The following is a 23131-nucleotide window of genomic DNA, read 5'->3' on the forward strand; positions in this document are numbered from 1 at the left end:
ATCGATCTGTGGACGACGGACGGACGGAGGGACTGGTCATTCCTGGGGCTTCATCTGCGTGGATCTTTCATACGGAGTACAGATAGCATGTCCTCCGAGATCGGTGCGCGTGGCAGCACTCGTGTCCGGGCGGGGTGATGAGCATGCATGCATGCATGCATTGTGCCGATCGAACAGGCGCTGTGCCGTGCGTGGACCCTTGAACAGGTCAACGGGCGGACGAGTGTTGGAGACCATTCCGCCAGGCTGGACGGACAGGGTTGTTTTGTTTACGGAGGGACTAAAAGTCAGTCGACTGATTTCTATCCAAGTCTCAGTCGACGCCTCCATTGAATATTTTTTATGCTAGCTGCTTGTCAGGTTTAAATCGGCCTGTTAGGATGATGCGTCCAACCTGTTTCTTTTTGTTTATTTGTTGGGCTGTGGTTAAAAATAGACCGTGCAAAGTGCAAAGAGGAAGCGTGTTGTCTTGTTTTTTCTCATTTTTTCTACTAGACTAGTATGTGTGTCCTCCACGCTCAGTGTCTTTCCCTATATTTTTTAGCATGTCATGATCAATGCACACTCTTAATTTTTCTTCATGTTTTTTTTATTTTCCTCCATGATGTATGTCAAGGTTTGCTCATATAAGATTTGGTTATATGATAAACTGTTTAATCTATGCGCCAAGATTGGTGCAAATTTGTGTTGCATTTCCTTTTTCTGGTCGCAATATTGTTTATATTTTTTTCAAAATGGCTTGAGCCAATTCATTTTGGATTTCAAGGATAGTTTTTCTTTTGAATTTTATTTTTGTTGCTTCTTTTGAAATTATTACTTATTTCCATTCTTCTAATTTTTTCTTGTTCTCTTTTCTCTCATAATTCTTTCTTTGAAGTATGTTTGTGTTTTTTTTCATTTTTATTTTTTTTATATTTCACTAATTCTTAATTGTTCACATTTATTTTTTGTCATTTTTAAAATCGTGCTATCAGCTACATGTACATCCATCCACATGTGACTGCATTGATTATTTGTTTATTTTTTTGCCCTTGTTCCTTGTCGCGTTGATTATTTCTCTCAACTGTATTTTCATTTTATTTTTATTTTTTTATTTTATTAAAAAATTAAACATTTTTGTAATTTTGTTTTAAATATATTTTTATTAAAAATAGTTTTTATTTTGAAATTGTGGTTGCTCAATTGCACCCTACTGCAATTGCATGTCTCCAATGTGACTGCAACTCAGTGGTGTTTTGTCAGGGGTGAGGGCATAGTTTCATGTCTATCACTAAACATGCAATGACAAGCCGCATCGATTACAACTGTACGTCTTCAATCCGACTGTAACTATATGGTGTTTCATCAGGGGAGGGGGTAGTTGGTACGCAATTGCATGTCTACCACCAGGCATGCAACTATGTAATGTCTCGTCGGGGATGGGGTAGTTGCATGTCTGTCAATATCCCTATTTTTTTGTTAATTTATGCGCTCAAGAGATGGCGTATGAAATATGCTTGAACCGTTGCAACCGTAAGAGTAAGTGTAACGGTTTTGGCATCTATGTATGGGAGTTTAAAAATGCAGTGCTAACTCAGCCAATCTATTTTTTAATTTCCATGTTTTATCTTTTTATTTTATTTTAAGTTATTTGTCATGATATTTTTTTTACTTTTTTGTGTGTCTTCAACAAAATAGGTTGTAAAATGTAACGAAAGTGGTCGTTCCAACAACGGTAACATCAGAGAATCTCACATTTTGAGGCCAGTTCATGATCATATAGTGCAAAGTGAGGGTCCTCAACAAAGTGCAACACATGGAAGATGGTGGAGAAGCTTTGTTGCAGACAACAATCTGTGGAAGGTTCACCTGGTGTTCTTCGGTGGTGGGCGGTGAGAGATGGTGAAGTTGTGAAAGATCGTGGATGTCGCCTAGAGGGGGGGGGGGTGAATAGGCGCTTTAAAATAATTACGGTTTAGACTTGAACAAATGCGGAATAAACCTAGCGGTTAATTTGACAAGCACAAAACCTACAACAACTAGGCTCACCTATGTGCACCAACAACTTATGCTAAGCAAGATAAACAACTAAGTGATAGCAAGATATATGACAAGAAACAATATGGCTATCACAAAGTAAAGTGCATAAGTAAAGGGTTCGGGTAAGAGATAACCGAGACACGCGGAGACGACGATGTATCCCGAAGTTCACACCCTTGCGGATGCTAATCTCCGTTTGGAGCGGTGTGGAGGCACAATGCTCCCCAAGAAGCCACTAGGGCCACCGTAATCTCCTCACGCCCTCGCACAATGCGAGATGCCGTGATTCCACTAAGGGACCCTTGAGGGCGGTCACCGAACCCGTACAAATGGCAACCCTTGGGGACGGTCACCGAACCCGTACACTTTGGCAACCCTTGGGGACGGGTACCCGTCAAATTGCTCGGGGCGATCTCCACAACCTAATTGGAGACCCTGACGCTTGCCCGGAGCTTTACACCACAATGATTGAGCTCCGAACACCACCAACCGTCTAGGGCGCCCAAGCACCCAAGAGGAACAAGCTCAAGGGCACCAAGCACCCAAGAGGAACAAGCTCAAGGGCACCAAGCACCCAAGAGTAATAAGCTTCTCAACTTGTAACTTCCACGTATCACCGTGGAGAACTCAAACCGATGCACCAAATGCAATGGCAAGGGCACACGGAGTGTCCAAGTCCTTCTCTCTCAAATCCCACCGAAGCAACTAATGCTAGGGAGGAAAATGAGAAGAAGAACAAGAAGGAGAACACCAAGAACTCCAAGATTTAGATCCAAGGGGTTCCCCTCGCAAAGAGGAGAAAGTGATTGGTGGAAATGTGGATCTAGATCTCCTCTCTCTTTTCCCTCAAAAATAGCAAGAATCCATGGAGGGATTGAGAGTTAGCAAGCTCGAAGAAGGTCAACAATGGGAGAAGAACACGAGCTCAAAGGATAAGGTTCATTGGGGAAGAAGACCCCTTTTTATAGAAGGGGAAAAATCCAACCGTTATGTGCTCAGCCCGCACACGAGCGGTACTACCGCTCCACAAGCGGTACTACCGCTCTGGCGGAAGAAGCAGGGAAAAGGAGCAACCAAACATGAACCTTGGCGGTACTACCGCGCACCCCAGCGGTAATACCGCTGGAGGAGCAGAACACGGGACCAAAAATGCAGTAGCGGTACTACCGCCCGACCGGAGCGGTACTACCGCTTACAGGCGGTACTACCGCCCATCGGGGCGGTACTACCGCTTATAGGCGGAACTGCCGTGCCTTACTGCCGTGCAACTACTGCAAAACTCGACACGAAAAATGCAAGACCCAAAATCGAGGCGGTACCAGCGCGGACCCGTAGCCGTACTACCGCTTATGGCCATAGGCGGTACTACCGCTTTGGACAGCGGTACTACCGGTTGGGGCGATAAGCGGTACTGCCGCTCTGGCCGCGGTACTACCGCAGGGAGAAAACCAGAACTGCCATAACTTCTTCATATGAGCTCCGAATTGAGCAAACTCAAGCTTGTTGGATACAAGACGATGAGTAGCATCAAAACGGCGGCTGGTTATAGTAAGAAGAGGCAGGGGAGGTATGCCAACAAATAGAGGAGTGAAACCTCCAACCGAGAAGAACCGACATAACCTCCAACATCGAAAACATCATAGAAGATGCGAGTGAACTCCGTTTTCGATGAACTCGAGCTTGTCATCAAGATGACCATAAGCTCCAAAACTCACAAAGAGAAGAACCAAACAAGAACCAACAAAGATGATGCAAGGATGCAATGGTTTGAGCTCTCTATGAACGATACGATCAAGCTACTCATCGAGAGCCCCCCTTGATAGTACGGCAATCGATCCTATAACCCGGTCTCCCAACTACCATCATGAGACCGGTAAAATAGAAAACCTATCAAGAGCAAACCTTTGCCTTGCACATGGTCCACTTGAGCTAGATGATGACGATCTTGACTCCCTCAAGTTGGACCACCTTTCTTGGTTGTGTTGGCTCGATGAAGACTAGTTGATTGCTCCCCCATACTCCACTATGGGTGAGCCACTCTTCCGCACATCTTCACCAGTCCATTGTCACCACAATGGACGGCAAGCTTCAAGCATTTGATCTCGTCATGATGCTTCACTTGAACTTGCACACCACAACATCTTCACAAGTCCATTGTCGCCACAATGGACGGCAAGCTTCAAGCATTTGATCTCTTCATGATGCTTCACTTGAACTTGCACACCGCAACCTAACCCCACAAAGAACTCTCACGAAGATCATGAGTTAGTACACAAAGCGTAATTGACAATGCTTACCACACCATGGGATCGCTTGATCCCTCTCGGTACATCTTGTGCGCTTTGTGTGTTGATCAACTTGATTCACTCTTGACTTAGTCTTGATCAACCTTGACTCTTTCCAACTCTCTTCATTTGGATGGTGTCTTGAAGGTAAACATGAATGATCACACAATCTTCTTCTTCAAGACATGCTTGCAATAAGCTCTACTCTCACATGACCAATCTTTGTGCGCTTTGTGTGTTGATCAACTTGATTCACTCTTGACTTAGTCTTGATCAACCTTGACTCTTTCCAACTCTCTTCATTTGGATGATGTCTTGAAGGTAAACATGAATGATCACACAATCTTCTTCTTCAAGACATGCTTGCAATAAGCTCTACTCTCACATGACCAATCTTTGTGCGCTTTGTGTGTTGATCAACTTGATTCACTCTTGACTTAGTCTTGATCAACCTTGACTCTTTCCAACTCTCTTCATTTGGATGATGTCTTGAAGGTAAACATGAATGATCACACAATCTTCTTCTTCAAGACATGCTTGCAATAAGCTCTACTCTCACATGACCAATCTTTGTGCGCTTTGTGTGTTGATCAACTTGATTCACTCTTGACTTAGTCTTGATCAACCTTGACTCTTTCCAACTCTCTTCATTTGGATGATGTCTTGAAGGTAAACATGAATGATCACACAATCTTCTTCTTCAAGACATGCTTGCAATAAGCTCTACTCTCACATGACCAATCTTTGGATAATTCCTTAATAACACCTTGGTCACCACATAAACTCCTTGAAACCAACACATGGACTTCAAAAAAAGCCTATGGACAAATCCTTCAAATATAACTCAAGGCAACCATTAGTCCATAGAGATTGTCATCAATTACCAAAACCAAACATGGGGGCACCGCATGTTCTTTCAAGTTGTCTGTCTGATACTAGGCATGCAACTACAAGTGTTGCCCTCGACTGCAACTAACTTTGTTTTATCGGAGAACGGCTAGAGAGACACGCAGTTGCATGTCTAACACTAGGCATGCAACTGCAAGTGTCGTCTCCGAGTGCAATTGCATGTCTACTCAAATGACTGCAACTAACATTTGTTTTAGATTAGCGACGGGAGAGGGGGCAGTTGCATATCTGAGACTAGGCATGCAACTGCAAGTGTCGCGTTTGACTGCAATTGCATGTCCCCCAACATGGTTGCAACTGGACCTTTGTTTTGTCGAAGGGGGCGGGCCAGTTGCATGTCCAACACTAGGAATGCCACAGCACGTGTCGCACCCGACCGCGACTGCATGTCTTGTAACCCGACCACAACTGGACTTTTTTGTTTTGTCGGAGGGGGCGCCGCTAGAGGGGGCGGGCCAGTTGCAAGCCCGACAACAGCCACGCAACTGCAAGTGCCGCACCCGACCGCAACTGCAATGTCCCCAACATGGTTGCAACTGGGCCTTTATTTTGTCGCGGGGGGGGGGGGGAGGGGGCGGGCCAGTTGCATGTCCGACACTAGGCATGCAACTCCAAGTGTCGCACCGACCGCAACTGCATGTCTTCTAGCCCTACCGCCACTGAAATTTTTTGTTCGGTCGAAGGGGGTGCCGGTAGAGGGGGCGGGCCAGTTGCAAGCCCGACAACATCCCCGCAACTGCAAGCGCCACACCCGACCGCAACTGCATGTCCCCCAACATGGTTGCAACTGGACCTTTGTTTTGTCGAAGGTGTCGGCGGGAGAGAGGGCGGGCCAGTTGCATGTCCGACACTAGGAATGCAACTACAAGTGTCGCACCCGACCGCAACTGCATGTCTTGTAACCCGACCACAATTGGACTTTTTTATTCCGTCGGAGGGGGCGCCGCTGGAGGGGGCGGGCCAGTTGCAAGCCCGACAACATCCCCGCAACTACAAGTGCTGCAACCGACCGCAACTGCATGTCCCCCAACATGGTTGCAACTGGACCTTTGTTTTGTCGGAGGGGGCGGCGGGAGAGGGGGCAGGCCAGTTGCATGTCTGACACTAGGCATGCAACTGCAAGCGTCACACCCGAGCGCAACTACATGTCTTGTAACCCGACCGCAACTGGACTTTTTTGTTCTGTCGAGGGGGCGGGCCAGCTGCAAGCCCGACAACAGCCCCGCAACTACAAAGGCCGCACCGGACCGCAACTGCATGTCCCCTAACATTGGTTGCAACTGGACCTTTGTTTTGTCGGAGGGGGCAGCGGGAGAGGGGGCAGGCCAATTGCATGTCCGGCATTAGGAATGCAACTTCAAGTGTGGATCCAGGTTGCAACTGCATTCTTTCAACACGACTGCAACTTAGTGGCGTTCATCCAATTTTTTATGAAAAAATTATTGCACGCCATATCTCAACTGTAACTACATGGTGTAACATGACCCACAACAAGGGATACAAGTACCAGCAACTAGCCGCTCCCTACATCTTCAATATCTTTTCAAATACACATTGAATATTTTAAAAATACATTTTTTATATTTTAAAATATATGGTGAATATTTTTAAATATTTTTATAATTACACAACTATTTTATCAATACACGATGGACATTTTTGAAATGTACAAACACTTTTTCTGAAGTATAACGACGAATGCAAAAATGTGCTTCCTTTTTTTGATGAACATGTAACTAAAAATGAATTAAATAAAAAACATTGAACAAACAACAAGAAAAATTAAATCAGAAAACCCAGGACATAGAACGGAAAGCTAGACAACACGCAAAAAAAGAACAAAATGATACACATGTGCACATTAGTCGGACGCATATAGTTGCTTATCTGTCGACCACAGGCAACTAAATTGTCTTCTTCTTTTCATTTTATTTGTTTTCCTATTTATTTTCTTTGTTACATTAAAGATTTCTTTATCATTTAAAAATAAAAATAATATTTTTTAAAATGATAAATAAAGGAAAAAAATAACATGATGAAAAGAAAAGAAGGAACGGAGCATTAGCAACGCTAGCATAAAAAAAAATACGAACTACATCGTGTTGTATAGCAATACACCTAATGGGACAATGTTCTAGCGATCCAGTAAAAAGCACAAAATAAAAAAAGGAAAAAACAATACAGCCCAACAACAGCGCACGTGGTGAGGCAACATAGGCCAACGTGGGCCAACAGGGAACGCGAACTCCAGCCAAGCGAACGGAAATTAAGTGCGACTAGGTTGGAGATGAGGTCAGTCGAAAGTCTAAGTCGACTGAGACCTAGACAAACCCGTTTGTTTATTCTTTGTTTTGCGCTCGGACGTGGAGAGAGAATGCGTGTGGTTCCCGTGATGCGCTAAGCAACAAATTAAGTTGCTGACTGTCATTAGCTTGACTGCTTTCCTGTGGGAGGCGCCAGTTACTCTAATCATCCCCGTGATGCACGCCTTATCATTACTGTTGAACATGTGTACATGTACGTAGGTCTGGGTTTTGTATGCAATACCTGTAGTATCTGTCTTCCTTTGTATGTACGTGCATCTTAGGAGACAAGATACCGGTCGCACCCTTGTACCTATATATATGTGCCTAGTGCACGATCAATTAATTATCGATGCACCAAATCATTCTCTACATGGTATCTATCGCAAGTCGATCCTCCAGCTTCCGCTAACCCTAGCCGCCGCCGCCGCCACCACCCCTCCTTCCCGCGCGTGCCACCTCCCCACCGCGCGCCTCCACGCCGCGCCGCCCTTTCCCGCCGCGCCGCCGCCTCCCTCCCCACGATCTCATCACCATGTCTTCCAACGCCTCCACCTACTCCAACCCCTTCGCCGTCGACCCTGCCGAGATCCGCGACATCAACGTCCATGCACGCGTCCCCGTGACCCTCGACGCCTCCAACACCACTACTTCGCGTGGAAGACGTACTTCACGCTGCTCTTCCGCGAGAACAATCTCGTAGATCACGTGGATGGCACCGTGGACTCCTGCACCATGGTGGCCGACGCCGAGTGGACCGCGATCGATGCCACGATCATCCGGTGGTTCTTCACACCATCTCCAAGGACTTGTTCCACACGGTCGTGAGTGCCGGCGACGACGCCCGCGCCCTGTGGGTCAAGCTGAATGGCCTCTTCACCGACAACCAGCTTCAGCGCCGCGTTTTTTTCAGCAGGAATTTTTTGACTGTCACCAGGATGAACAGTCCATTGATGACTACTGCCGCCGCCTGAAGACGTTGGCGGACGAGCTCCGTGACATTGGAGCCAAGGTGGACGACGACCTCCTCCTCAGCACGCTCACCGCCGGCCTCAACGAGGACTTCGGCAACGCCGCCTCTAACCTCACCTTGATGCCGGAGCCCTCCTTCCCCAAGTTTGTGGCGTACTTGAGGCTGGAGGAGCGCCGGATGAAGGGGGTCAAGAAGCGTGTGCAGCACCACGCCCTCGCTGCCGGCACCTCCCGCGGCGCCCCTCCACCGACCGCCCCACCCGCGCCGCGCCAGCAGCCGCCGCCACCAGCGCCTCCGGGGTACTTCCCCCTCCCGCCAGCGCCTCCCGCCCTTCCCGCTGCCCCCCAGCAGCCGGGTGGCGGGCGCCGCGGCAACCGCCGCGGGGGCGGCCGCAAGCAGCAACAGGCGCCGGGGGGGGGGGGGGGGGCGTCAGCCGCAGCAGGTGACTCCCCCATGGATGTACGACACCAACCCGTGGACCGGCATCGTCCACGCCTACTCCATGCCGGTCCCTCGGGCTCCGGCTCCGGGCATCCTTGGGCCCCGCCCGGCGGGTCACCAGGCCCTCTTCGCCGCGCCGAACGCCGCTCCCTACAGCGGCTATGGTACCGCGCCCCCGCTGGCGCCCGCCTACGGGTCCGCGCCCTCCTACGGCGCCGCTGCTGCTCCGGCCTTCGGGGCTGCTCCCGCGCCGGCCTACGGAGGGTTCTACCCTCCTCAGGCGCCGCCGCCGCCGTGGGACCCGGCCTTGCTCGCCGCACTGCACTCCGCCCCGTCACCGAGCTCCTATGGTGGCGGTGGTGACTGGTACATGGACTCGGGCGCCACTGCTCACATGACTGCTCATCCCGGTAACCTCACATCTGCCACTCCCGTTCATACTCCCACCCGTATCACCGTTGGTAACGGTTCCTCCCTACCCATTACTCACGTCGGTCATATGTCTTTTCCTTCTACTTCTACTCCTGTGCATATGTCTAATGTTCTTGTGTCTCCTGCCTTAGTCACTAATCTTGTTTCCGTTCGTCGCCTTACTCATGAGAATCCTATAACTATTGAATTTGACAATATCGGTTTTTCTGTGAAGGACGCCCGTACACGGATGGTGCTCCACCGATGTGATAGCCCGGACGAGCTTTATCCAGTGCATCCCTCCGGCGCCACCACCCGTCGCCCCGCCGCCTTCGCCGCCAGTGTCGATCTTTGGCATGCCCGTCTCGGTCATCCCAACTCCACCGCTATGCGTCAGATTCTTCGAAGTTTTTCTTTCTCATGTAATAAAGTCGACGATCACTCTTGCGAGGCTTGCCGTCTTGGCAAGCACGTTCGTCTTCCCTTTAGCGAGTCTACAAACATTTCCACCTTTCCGTTTCAGTTGTTGCATAGTGATGTTTGGACGTCCCCGGTTGCTAGCAACACGGGCTATTTATACTATCTGGTGATATTGGATGATTTTACTCATTATGTGTGGACCTTCCCTCTCCGCCGCAAGTCCGACACTCTTGCCACACTCACCGCTTTTTATTCATATGTCACCACACAGTTCGGTCGTCCTATTCTCGCCTTGCAAACTGACAACGGCAAGGAGTTTGACAACGTCGCCGTCCGCAATTTACTTGCGTCCCACGGCACCATCTTTCGCCTCACCTGCCCCTACACGTCTCAGCAGAATGGTCGCGCCGAGCGCGTCCTTCTCACGCTTAACGACTGTGTCCGCACGTTGCTCTTCCACTCCTACGTGCCTACTCGGTTCTGGCCGGACGCGCTCGCGACCGCCAACCTCCTCATTAACATTCGCCCTTATCGTTCCCGCTGGAACTACACCCCTCACCAGCTCCTCTTCGGTGCGGTTCCATCTTATGATGGTCTTCGCATTTTCGGGTGTCTCTGTTATCCTAGCACCGCATCCACTGCTCCTCACAAACTCGCGCCCCGGTCCCTTCCTTGCATCTTCCTTGGCTATCCTCCCAACACCAAAGGTTACCGGTGCTATGATCCAGTCTCCCATCGCGTTTTCACTTCGCGGCATGTGTACTTTGATGAGCTCGTGTTCCCGTTTCAGCAGGTACCGTCACCTTCGGAGTCTCCTGTGGCGCGGTTCGCCCCTGCCTCCACCTTTGGCGGACCGCCCAGCCGCGCCCCGGGTCCGGCCCTGCCCGCGCTCCCCGCGCCGGCGGCCCCTGCCGCGGCCTCCTCGGTCGCCCCCACGGCCCCCGATGCTGCGGCCCCCGTCACCGTGGCCCCCTCGGCCGGCCCCACCGTGGCCCCCGTCGCCGCGGCTCCCTTGGCGGCTCCCGTCGCCACGGCTGCACCCCTCACCGGTGTGGTCACTCGGGCTCGGACTGGGACCCTGCGTCCCAGCACGCGCTACCCGTCGGACGAGTACGCATGCGCGGCTTCTACCTTGACGCCGTCACCGCTCCCCACCTCCGCTCGCGCAGCCCTTCGGGATCCGAACTGGCTAGCTGCGATGCGTGAGGAGTTTGACGCCCTGCAGCGCAACCGTACGTGGCAGCTTGTCCCGCGGCCACCCCGTGCCAATGTCATCACTGGCAAGTGGGTCTTCCGCCACAAGACTCGTCCCGACGGTTCTCTCGAGCGCTACAAGGCGCGTTGGGTGGTGCGCGGCTTTCGCCAGCGCGCCGGCGTGGACTTCACCGACACCTTCGCCCCGGTTGTTAAACCGGGCACGATTCGCGCTGTTCTCCAGCTTGCTGTTTCTCGCGCTTGGCCTGTCCACCAGCTCGACGTGTCTAATGCTTTCTTGCATGGCCATCTCGACGAGCAGGTTCTGTCAGCAGCCGACTGGTTTCGTCGACACCGACTATCCGGACCATGTGTGCTTGCTCTCCCGTTCTCTCTACGGGTTGAAGCAGGCACCTCGGGCCTGGTACCAGCGGATCGCGGCCTTCCTCCAGCAACAGGGGTTCCGGTCCACACGGTCCGATGCCTCCCTGTTTGTCTACCACCAGGGCCACGCCACCGCGTACCTCCTCCTGTACGTCGACGACATCATCCTGACTGCGTCCTCGCCAGCGCTTCTTCAGCAGATCACAGCTCGCCTCGGCACCGAGTTCGCCCTCAAGGACTTGGGGGCTCTCCACTACTTCCTCGGCATCGAGGTAGTGCACCGGGCTACTGGCTTCTTTCTGCACCAGCAGAAGTACGCCTACGAGCTTCTGGAGCGCGCGAGCATGCTTAATTGCAAGCCTGCTTCCACGCCTGTCGATACGAAGGCTAAGGTGTCCGCCGTCGAGGGCTCTCCGGCGTCCGACGCCCCCTTCTACCGCTCCATCATCGGTGCGCTTCAGTACCTCACACTGACGCGTCCGGACATTCAGTATGCTGTCCAGCAGGTGTGCCTTCACATGCATGCTCCTCGTGACACCCATTGGGCTATCGTGAAACGTATACTTCGGTACATACGTGGCACCACAGCCATGGGTCTCACCCTGACGGCCTCACCTGACACCAGCCTTGTCGCCTACTCCGACGCCGACTGGGCTGGGTGTCCCGACACTCGCCGCTCCACTTCCGGCTACTGCGTCTACCTCGGGCCCTCTCTGATTTCGTGGTCGTCTAAACGACAACCCACGGTCTCACGATCGAGCGCCGAGGCCGAGTATCGGGCCGTGGCCAACGCCGTCGCGGAGTGTTCCTGGCTACGACAGCTCCTCCAGGAGTTGCTATGTGAGGTCACCAAGGCGACGCTCGTCTACTGTGATAACGTCTCCGCGGTGTACCTCGCTGCCAACCCTGTCCATCACCGACGGACGAAGCACATCGAGCTCGACATCCACTTCGTCCGGGAGCACGTCGCACTTGGTCGTGTTCGTGTTCTACATGTGCCCACCGATCAGCAGTTCGCCGATGTGATGACGAAGGGCCTACCCACCTTGACTTTCGAGGGTTTTCGGTCCAGTCTTTGCGTCACCGGCGACGCTTCGACTGCGGGGGGTGTTGAACATGTGTACATGTACATAGGTCTGGGTTCTGTATGCAGTACCTGTAGTATCTGTCTCCCTCTGTATGTACGTGTATCTTAGGAGACAAGATACCGGTCGCACCCCTTGTACCTATATATATGTGCCTAGTGCACGATCAATCAATTATCGATGCACCAAATCATTCTCTACAATTACCCAATAGCCTTGTTTTAGTTTATAAACAAAAGTTCCCCGCCAAAAAAAAACACACACACACACACGTCTTTGCCTAAATAAAACACAAGTCAACAGCATCAAATGAAAGCGATCAAGGTTGCCGAAATGGTCAGACACGTTTGGCATTCTCGTTTCCTTTTTCTACTCTGAAATGATTCGGCACGGTTGCTCCAAAATCTTCAATGTTCCCCTTCCTTTTATTTGGAGTGACGTGGAAAACACCCCTGGTAGGTTTTGAAAGTCAAACAGCATCCATAGAAAGTCCAAAGAGAGTTCTCAGGAAACTACATTGCAGAATTCGACAGTTTTGTACATTCACGCATGTGGCCTATTTTGCTTCCAAGTACTACAACGACAATGGCGTTCCGATAATTCCTAGCTAACTCTATTGTACATACGAACTGCAGGCAAATTACGAATTCCAGACAGTGAATCCGCCAACTATCGATCGCTCATCGGACTCATCGACATGAGGATTGAGTTGGACAAGAAGATCAAGCCAGAGGATGGCGGTTACCTCGCAGCTCTGGGCATCATGGCATCCAAACTAGCCTACGAGAACGAGATGGTCATCAAGACCGTCGTCGAAAACCACTGGCACATGAAATTCCTGGAGTTCTTCAACTGCTGGAACGGTAAGATTTTAGGGCAGACGAGGCATGAAGCATGGATATAGTAGTATGGCAACACACTTTTGTCTAACGTGCAACAAACATGTGTTCTTTGCTTCCTGGCAGAATTCCGAGGCGCTCACACGACGCAGGCCTTCATGTTCACGGACAAGCCGGCCGACGCCGACCTCGTCATGGTGGCGTTCCGGGGCACGCAGCCGTTCGACGCGGAGGACTGGTGCACGGACGTGGACATCTCCTGGTACGAGATCCCAGGGGTGGGCAAGGTTCACGGCGGCTTCATGAAAGCCCTCGGGCTGCAGAGGAACGCCGTCGGCTGGCCGGCAGAGATCGAGGCGACCAAGGACCGGCCGTTTGCCTACTACGCCGTCCGCGACGCGCTGAAGAAGTCCCTAGCGGCCAACCCGCGCGCCCGGTTCGCGGTGACCGGCCACAGCCTGGGCGGCGCGCTCGCCGTGCTGTTCCCGGCCATCCTCGCCCTGCACGGCGAGCACGACCTGCTTGCCAAGCTCCACGGCGTGTACACGTACGGGCAGCCGCGCGTCGCGCGTCGGGGACGCGCGGCTCGGGGAGTTCGTGGAGCGGCACCTCGACACGCCGGCGGCGAGGGGCAGGTACTTCTGGTTCGTCTACTGCAACCGACATCGTGCCGAGGGTGCCGTTCGACGGCCTGTTCAAGCACTTCGCCCGGTGCATCTACTTCGACGGCCACTACAGGGCGCAGCCCATGGAGGAGGAGCCCAACAAGAACTACTTCTCGCTCGCGTTCGTGGTGTCCAAGTACGTGAACGCGGCGTGGGAGCTCGTCCGGGGGCTCCTCGTCGGGCATGTGGACGGGGCGGAGTACGTGGAGGGGTGGACGATAAGGGTCGCCCGGGCGGTCGGGCTGATTATCCCCGGCCTGCCGGCCCACGCGCCGCAGGACTACGTGAACGCCACCAGGCTCGGGGCCGCGTCGCTCGACCTGCTTCTCCGTGACCACTAATTGGTTACTACTCCAACTTTTCTTTTTGAGCTGGCATCCAATCCAACTTTGCTTGTCTAGCCGTAGTGCGAGCGAGAGATCCACGGAAATTGATCACATGTCAACCATTGTTGATGTTTGATCTACGTTCGAGCATTTCCATGATTCTTGCATTCTTCGTGCCACTGCAACCGTAAGTGTTAGCTGATTTTATAGGCCAGTGGATTTATTTATTTATTTATTTTTCAACCAAGAAAAGGAACTCAATCATGATTCAATCACGCCCGGCCAAGTGTATCATAATTAAGGGCAATTTTTTTCTAGGAGAAACATAATTTATTAATCAAGTGGCGGCCAAGTTTGCCATACAAAGATCAGAAATCTCATCGGGCCTTGAACGGAGCCACACCGCAGTGCGCTTCTCAGTTCTGTCAAAGTTTGCTAAATAATGACTAATTGATTGCCTGACTAAGAATTATCTACCCTCCTGAAGGAGTGATTTTTCTTTCTTTCACCATCATCGTATGCGTTTTTTTAAAACTAGGCAAAAGATTTGCCATTTTCATTGAATAAGGAAGAAGGTTTAGAGGTTGTGGCCACAAGCCAGATTACAAAAACATCACTCTCGCGGCATTGGAGTACGCAAATACTTCGCCCAAGCGAGACCCCATATATTACATTCCTCTTTAATCTTAGCTACGATTACTCCGACCGGCACAACAACATTGTGGAAGAGCCTGGCATTGCGTTCCTTCCATATTTCCCATGAGATGAGAAGCATTAGAGAGATGAGTGGTGGCCGAAACTGCGTCCTGCTGGTTGCATTAAGGCTCCACCACTCTTTAACAGACTCCATTTGACCCCAATGTAGTAGGTTCACATCATGCTTACCCAACCATCCCTTGATCATAACAAGAGATCGTTTTTCTCCCCTACGCCAAGGCTAGGGTTTTTATCCTCTCTGGTGATCCCATCGCCTGAGAGTCCCCCAACCAATCGCCGATCTCCCTGCGTAGGGTTCACGTGATCTCGACCTGCGCATCTCACCCTGGTGGGTCGTGCGTGCCTTCTCTCCAAGCGGCGATGGATCCGGTGGCCGATGCATTGTCCGGGACCAGCGGTGGTGGCGGCGCCGCCAAAGCTTCGGATATGGGTGATTTCATGGAACAGCTCCACCTGGAAGACGAAGATTTTGATGATCTGGTGATAGAGGAGGATGATCCGGCGGTTAACGAAGGAGTGCGCTGGCTAGCCCTTGCTAGGGTTCATACGGAAAAAACCTTCAGCCCGACGACGTTCTACAAAGACATGCGTGCTGCTTGGAACACGGCGAAACCCGTGAGGATCAGTCAGACCCATCGGGCCAAACATTTTCGTGGTGCAGGCAGATTGCCTTGGCGACTGGGAGCGCATGGTGGAGCAAGGGCCATGGATCTTCAGGAATATGGTGGTGCTTATGGCACCGTATGATGGTTTCACGAAGGCGGAAGAGGTGCCCATGCTGTTTATGCCAATTTGGCTTCAAATTCACAAGCTACCCGATGGTTTTTGCAAGAAGAATATAGTGGAATCTTTGTTGAGGAACTCTGGGGATCCTGGAGATGAGGCTGAATGGGAATACACGTGGTGATTATGTGAGGGTTAGGGTTCGACATGACATCCGAAAACCCCTCACAAAGTTTGTAAGCATTGTCAGAGGAAAGGAAAGGCAAGTGTTCTTAGGTCGCTATGAAAAACTAGCTCGCTTCTGCAGCGTGTGTGGCCTAATTGGGCATGACTATAAGGAGTGCGGCTCCGGGGTTCATCAGGAGAAGGAGAAGAAATTCGGACCTTGGCTTTATGCAGATGGGCCGAACAAAGTCAGGCAGGAGGAGTTTGGTCATAGCTCTGATCAGAAGCATTATCAGCGTTCACCAATGAAGGAGAAGGAAGTGTCGAAGACCCTGGACCCAGAGCTAGCTGACACGGCATCCAGTCCTTCGAAGCATGGAGCCAGGAGCATGCAGGTGGATCCAGTGGCTCGGAAACGGTTGGCCATGGAGCTGGAAGCGGTGGACAAACAGAAGGGGACCGCGCCGGTTACATTGATGCTGACTCAGGGTTTGGGGGAAGATGGTGGTGAGCACACTTCACCAACTAACAGTTCGAACAGCAAGAGAGCAAGGGTTAACTCACAGGATGTGTCTGAAGAGAGATCGGCGGCCTCCCTCGAGGAGGACCGCCGGGCCCAATGAGTACCTTAATCTGGAACTGCCGGGGGGGGGGGGGGACCGCCGGACAGTTCGTGAGGTTTTGGCCCTCTCAAAAGCCAATTCCCCGGGGCTGATTTTTCTGTCAGAAACTCGTCAAGCCTCAAGTAAGATGGAGAAACTGAAGTGGAGATTACAAATGAAAGGATTTGCTGGTGTTTCAAGTGATGGCCTCAATGGGGGGCTAGCTTTATATTGGGATGAGAATCTGAAAGTAACAGTGCTAGACTCTTGTGCACGTTATATAGATGTGAGAATAGTTGATGGTGTTAATGATAAGACATGGAGAACTACCTTTGTGTATGGAGAACCACGGGTGGAACACCGTCATCGCATGTGGAGCGCCCTATCAAATCTTCGTGCGGTGTCACCAGATTCGTGGTTGGTCTGTGGGGATTTCAACGAGGCTATGTGGCAACATGAACATTTCTCTCGGTCACAACGATCTGAAAATCAGATGCTCCTTTTCCGGGATTGTTTGGAATCCTGCGAATGTTGGGAATCGTAGCATAATTTTAAAATTTTCCTACGCTCACCAAGATGCATCTATGGAGTGTACTAGCAACGAGGGGAAAGGAGTGCATCTACATACCCTTGTAGATCGCGAGCGGAAGCGTTCCAATGAACGTGGATGACGGAGTCGTACTCGCCGTGATCCAAATCACCGATGACCGAGTGCCGAACGGACGGCACCTCCGCGTTCAACACACGTACGGTGCAGCGACGTCTCCTCCTTCTTGATCCAGCAAGGGGGAAGGAGAGGTTGATGGAGATCCAGCAGCACGACGGCGTGGTGGTGGATGTAGCGGGTCTCGGCAGGGCTTCGCCGAGCTTCTGCGAGACGGAGAGGTGTAACAGGGGGAGAGGGAGGCGCCCAAGGCTGTAGGTTGCTGCCCTCCCTCCCCCCCTTTATATAGGCCCCCTGGGAGGGGGGGGGGGGGGCGCCGGCCAGATCCCATCTAGGGTGGGGGGCGGCGGCCAAAGGGGGGAAGGGGTTGCCTTGCCCCCCAAGGCAAGTGGGAAGCCCCCCCACCCTAGGGTTCCCAACCCTAGGCGCATGGGGGGAGGCCCATGGGGGGGCGCCCAGCCCACTAGGGGCTGGTTCCCTTCCCACTTCAGCCCATGGGGCCCTCCGGGATAGGTGGCCCCACCCGGTGGACCCCCGGGACCCTTCCGGTGGTCCCGGTACAATACCGGTAACCCCCGAAACTTTCCCGGTAGCCGAAACTTGACTTCCTATATATAATTCTTCACCTCCGGACCATTCCGGAACCTCTCGTGACGTCCGGGATCTCATCCGGGACTCCGAACAACTTTCGGGTTTCCGCATACACATATCTCTACAACCCTAGCGTCACCGAACCTTAAGTGTGTAGACCCTACGGGTTCGGGAGACATGCAGACATGACCGAGACGCCCCTCCGGTCAATAACCAACAGCGGGATCTGGATACCCATGTTGGCTCCCACATGTTCCACGATGATCTCATCGGATGAACCACGGTGTCGAGGATTCAATCAATCCCGTATGCAATTCCCTTTGTCAATCGGTATGTTACTTGCCCGAGATTCGATCGTCGGTATCCCAATACCTTGTTCAATCTCGTTACCGGCAAGTCTCTTTACTCGTACCGCAATGCATGATCCCGTGACTAACGCCTTAGTCACATTGAGCTCATTATGATGATGCATTATCGAGTGGGCCCAGAGATACCTCTCTGTCACACGGAGTGACAAATCCCAGTCTCGATCCGTGCCAGCCCAACAGACACTTTCGGAGATACCCGTAGTGCACCTTTATAGTCACCCAGTTACGTTGTGACGTTTGGCACACCCAAAGCACTCCTACGGTATCCGGGAGTTGCACGATCTCATGGTCTAAGGAAAAGATACTTGACATTGGAAAAGCTCTAGAAACGAAACTACACGATCTTTTATGCTATGCTTAGGATTGGGTCTTGTCCATCACATCATTCTCCTAATGATGTGATCCCGTTATCAATGACATCCAATGTCCATAGTCAGGAAACCATGACTATCTGTTGATCAACGAGCTAGTCAACTAGAGGCTTACTAGGGACACGTTGTGGTCTATGTATTCACACATGTATTGCGATTTCCGGACAATACAATTATAGCATGAACAATAGACGATTATCATGAACAAAGAAATATAATAATAACCATTTATTATTGCCTCTAGGGCATATTTCCAACAGTCTCCCACTTGCACTAGAGTCAATAATCTAGTTACATTGTGATGAATCGAACACCCATTGCGTCCTGGTGTTGATCATGTTTTGCCCTAGGGAGAGGTTTAGTCAACGGATCTGCTACATTCAGGTCCGTATGTACTTTACAAATATCTATGTCTCCATTTTGAACACTTTCACGAATGGAGTTGAAGCGACGCTTGATATGTCTGGTCTTTTTTGTGAAACCTGGGCTCCTTCGCAAGGGCAATAGCTCCAGTGTTGTCACAGAAGAGTGTCATCGGGCCCGACGCATTGGGAATCACCCCTAGGTCGGTAATGAACTCCTTCACCCAGACTGCTTCCTGTGCTGCCTCCGAGGCTGCCATGTACTCCGCTTCACATGTAGATCCTGCCACGACGCTTTGCTTGCAACTACACCAGCTTACTGCTCCTCCATTCAAAATATACACGTATCCGGTCTGTGACTTCGAGTCATCCAGATCTGTGTCGAAGCTAGCGTCGACGTAACCCTTTACGACGAGCTCTTCGTCACCTCCATAAACGAGAAACATATCCTTAGTCCTCTTCAGGTACTTCAGGATATTCTTGACCGCTGTCCAGTGTTCCATGTCGGGATTACTTTGGTACCTTCCTACCAAACTTACGGCAAGGTTTACATCAGGTCTGGTACACAGCATGGCATACATAATAGACCCTATGGCCGAGGCATAGGGGATGACACTCATCTTTTCTATATCTTCTGCCGTGGTCGGGCATTGAGCCGTGCTCAATTGCACACCTTGCAATACAGGCAAGAACCCCTTCTTGGACTGATCCATACTGAACTTCTTCAATATCTTGTCAAGGTATGTACTCTGTGAAAGACCAATGAGGCGTCTTGATCTATCTCTATAGATCTTGATGCCTAATATATAAGCAGCTTCTCCAAGGTCCTTCATTGAAAAACACTTATTCAAATAGGCCTTTATACTTTCCAAGAATTCTATATCATTTCCCATCAATAGTATGTCATCCACATATAATATGAGAAATGCTACAGAGCTCCCACTCACTTTCTTGTAAACACAGGCTTCTCCATAAGTCTGTGTAAACCCAAACGCTTTGATCATCTCATCAAAGCGAATGTTCCAACTCCGAGATGCTTGCACCAGCCCATAGATTGAGCGCTGGAGCTTGCATACTTTGTTAGCATTCTTAGGATCGACAAAACCTTCCGGCTGCATCATATACAACTCTTCCTTAAGGAAGCCGTTAAGGAATGCCGTTTTGACGTCCATCTGCCATATCTCATAATCATAGTATGCGGCAATTGCTAACATGATTCGGACGGACTTCAGCTTCGCTACGGGTGAGAAAGTCTCATCGTAGTCAACCCCTTGAACTTGTCGATAACCCTTAGCGACAAGTCGAGCTTTGTAGATGGTCACATTACCATCCGTGTCCGTCTTCTTCTTAAAGATCCATTTATTTTCTATGGCTCGCCGCTCATTGGGCAAGTCAGTCAAAGTCCATACTTTGTTTTCATACATGGATTCTATCTCGGATTTCATGGCTTCTAGCCATTTGTCGGAATCCGGGCCCGCCATCGCTTCTTCATAGTTCGAAGGTTCACCGTTGTCTAACAACATGATTTCCAGGACAGGGTTGCCGTACCACTCTGGTGCGGAACGTGTCCTTGTGGACCTACGAAGTTCAGTAACTTGATCCGAAGCTTCATGATCATCATCATTAACTTCCTCCCCAGTCGGTGTAGGCACCACAGGAACATTTTCCCGCGCTGCGCTACTTTCTAGTTCGGAAGGGGTGACTATCACCTCATCAAGTTCCACTTTCCTCCCACTCAATTCTTTCGAGAGAAACCCCTTCTCCAGAAAGGACCCGTTCTTGGCAACGAAGATCTTGCCTTCGGATCTGAGGTAGAAGGTATACCCAATAGTTTCCTTAGGGTATCCTATGAAGACGCATTTTTCCGACTTGGGTTCGAGCTTTTCAGGTTGAAGTTTCTTGACATAAGAATCGCATCCCCAAACTTTTAGAAACGACAGCTTAGGTTTCTTCCCAAACCATAATTCATACGGTGTCGTCTCAATGGATTTCGACGGAGCGCTATTTAAAGTGAATGCGGCAGTCTCTAAAGCATAACCCCAAAATGAGAGTGGTAAATCGGTAAGAGACATCATAGATCGCACCATATCCAATAGAGTGCGATTATGACGTTCGGACACACCATTTCCCTGAGGTGTTCCAGGCGGCGTGAGTTGTGAAACTATTCCACATTTCCTTAAGTGTGCACCAAACTCATGACTTAAATATTCTCCACCACGATCTGATCGTAAGAATTTTATTCTCCTGTCACGTTGATTCTCAACCTCACTCTGAAATTCCTTGAACTTTTCAAAGGTTTCAGACTTGTGTTTCATTAGGTAGACATACCCATATCTACTTAAGTCATCAGTGAGAGTGAGAACATAACGATATCCTCCGCGAGCCTCTACACTCGTTGGACCGCACACATCGGTATGTATGATTTCCAATAAGTTGGTTGCTCGCTCCATTGTTCCGGAGAATGGAGTCTTGGTCATCTTACCCATGAGGCATGGTTCGCACGTGTCAAATGATTCGTAATCAAGAGACTCCAAAAGTCCATCTGCATGGAGCTTCTTCATGCGCTTGACACCAATGTGACCAAGGCGGCAGTGCCACAGGTATGTGGGACTATCGTTATCAACTTTACATCTTTTGGTATTCACACTATGAACATGTGTAACATCACGTTCGAGATTCATCAAAAATAAACCATTGACCAGCGGGGCATGACCATAAAACATATCTCTCAAATAAATAGAACAACCATTATTCTCGGATTTAAATGAGTAGCCATCTCGAATTAAACGAGATCCAGATACAATGTTCATGCTCAAAGCTGGCACTAAATAACAATTATTGAGGTTTAAAACTAATCCCGTGGGTAGATGCAGAGGTAGCGTGCCGACGGCGATCACATCGACCTTGGAACCATTTCCGACGCGCATCGTCACCTCGTCCTTCGCCAGTCTCCGTTTATTCCGTAGTTCCTGTTTTGAGTTACAAATATGAGCAACCGCACCGGTATCAAATACCCAGGAGCTACTACGAGTACTGGTAAGGTACACATCAATTACATGTATATCACATATACCTTTGGTGTTGCCGGCCTTCTTCTTGTCCGCTAAGTATTTGGGGCAGTTCCGCTTCCAGTGACCACTTCCCTTGCAATAAAAGCACTCAGTCTCGGGCTTGGGTCCATTTCTTGGCTTCTTCCTGGTAACTGGTTTACCGGGCGCGGCAACTCCCTTGCCGTCCTTCTTGAAGTTCTTCTTACCCTTGCCCTTCTTGAACTTAGTGGTTTTATTCACCATCAACACTTGATGTTCTTTTCTGATCTCCCCTTCCGCTGATTTCAGCATTGAATATACCTCAGGAATGGTCTTTTCCATCCCCTGCATATTGTAGTTCATCACAAAGCTCTTGTAGCTTGGTGGAAGCGACTGGAGGATTCTGTCAATGACCGCGTCATCCGGGAGATTAACTCCCAGCTGAGACAAGCGGTTGTGCAACCCCGACATTCTGAGTATGTGCTCACTAACAGAACTGTTCTCCTCCATCTTACAGCTGAAGAACTTGTCGGAGACATCATATCTCTCGACCCGGGCATGAGCTTGAAAAACTAATTTCAGCTCCTCGAACATCTCATATGCTCCATGTTTCTCAAAACGCTTTTGGAGACCCGGTTCTAGGCTGTAAAGCATGCCACACTGAACGAGGGAGTAATCATCAGCACGTGATTGCCAAGCGTTCATAACGTCTTGGTTCTGTGGGATTAGTTCATCACCTAGCGGTGCTTCTAAGACATAATCTTTCTTGGCTACTATGAGGATGAGCCTCAGGTTCCGGACCCAGTCCGTATAGTTGCTGCCATCATCTTTCAGCTTGGTTTTCTCTAGGAACGCGTTGAAATTGAGGACAACGTTGGCCATTTGATCTACAAGACATAGTGTAAAGATTTTAGACTAAGTTCATGATAATTGAGTTCATATAATCGAATTATTTAATGAACTCCCACTCAGATAGACATCCCTCTAGTCATCTAAGTGAAACATGATCCGAGTTTAACTAGGCCGTGTCCGATCATCACGTGAGACGGACTAGTCAAGATCGGTGAACATCTCCATGTTGATCGTATCTTCTATATGACTCATGCTCGACCTTTCGGTCCTCCGTGTTCCGAGGCCATGTCTGTACATGCTAGGCTCGTCAAGTCAACCTAAGTGTATTGCGTGTGTTCCGAGGCCATGTCTGTACATACTAGCTCGTCAACACCCGTTGTATTCGAACGTTAGAATCTATCACACCCGATCATCACGTGGTGCTTCGAAACAA

Source organism: Aegilops tauschii, chromosome 7 (genome assembly GCF_002575655.3).
Source record: "Aegilops tauschii subsp. strangulata cultivar AL8/78 chromosome 7, Aet v6.0, whole genome shotgun sequence".
In the NCBI taxonomy this organism is placed as follows: Eukaryota; Viridiplantae; Streptophyta; class Magnoliopsida; order Poales; family Poaceae; genus Aegilops; species Aegilops tauschii.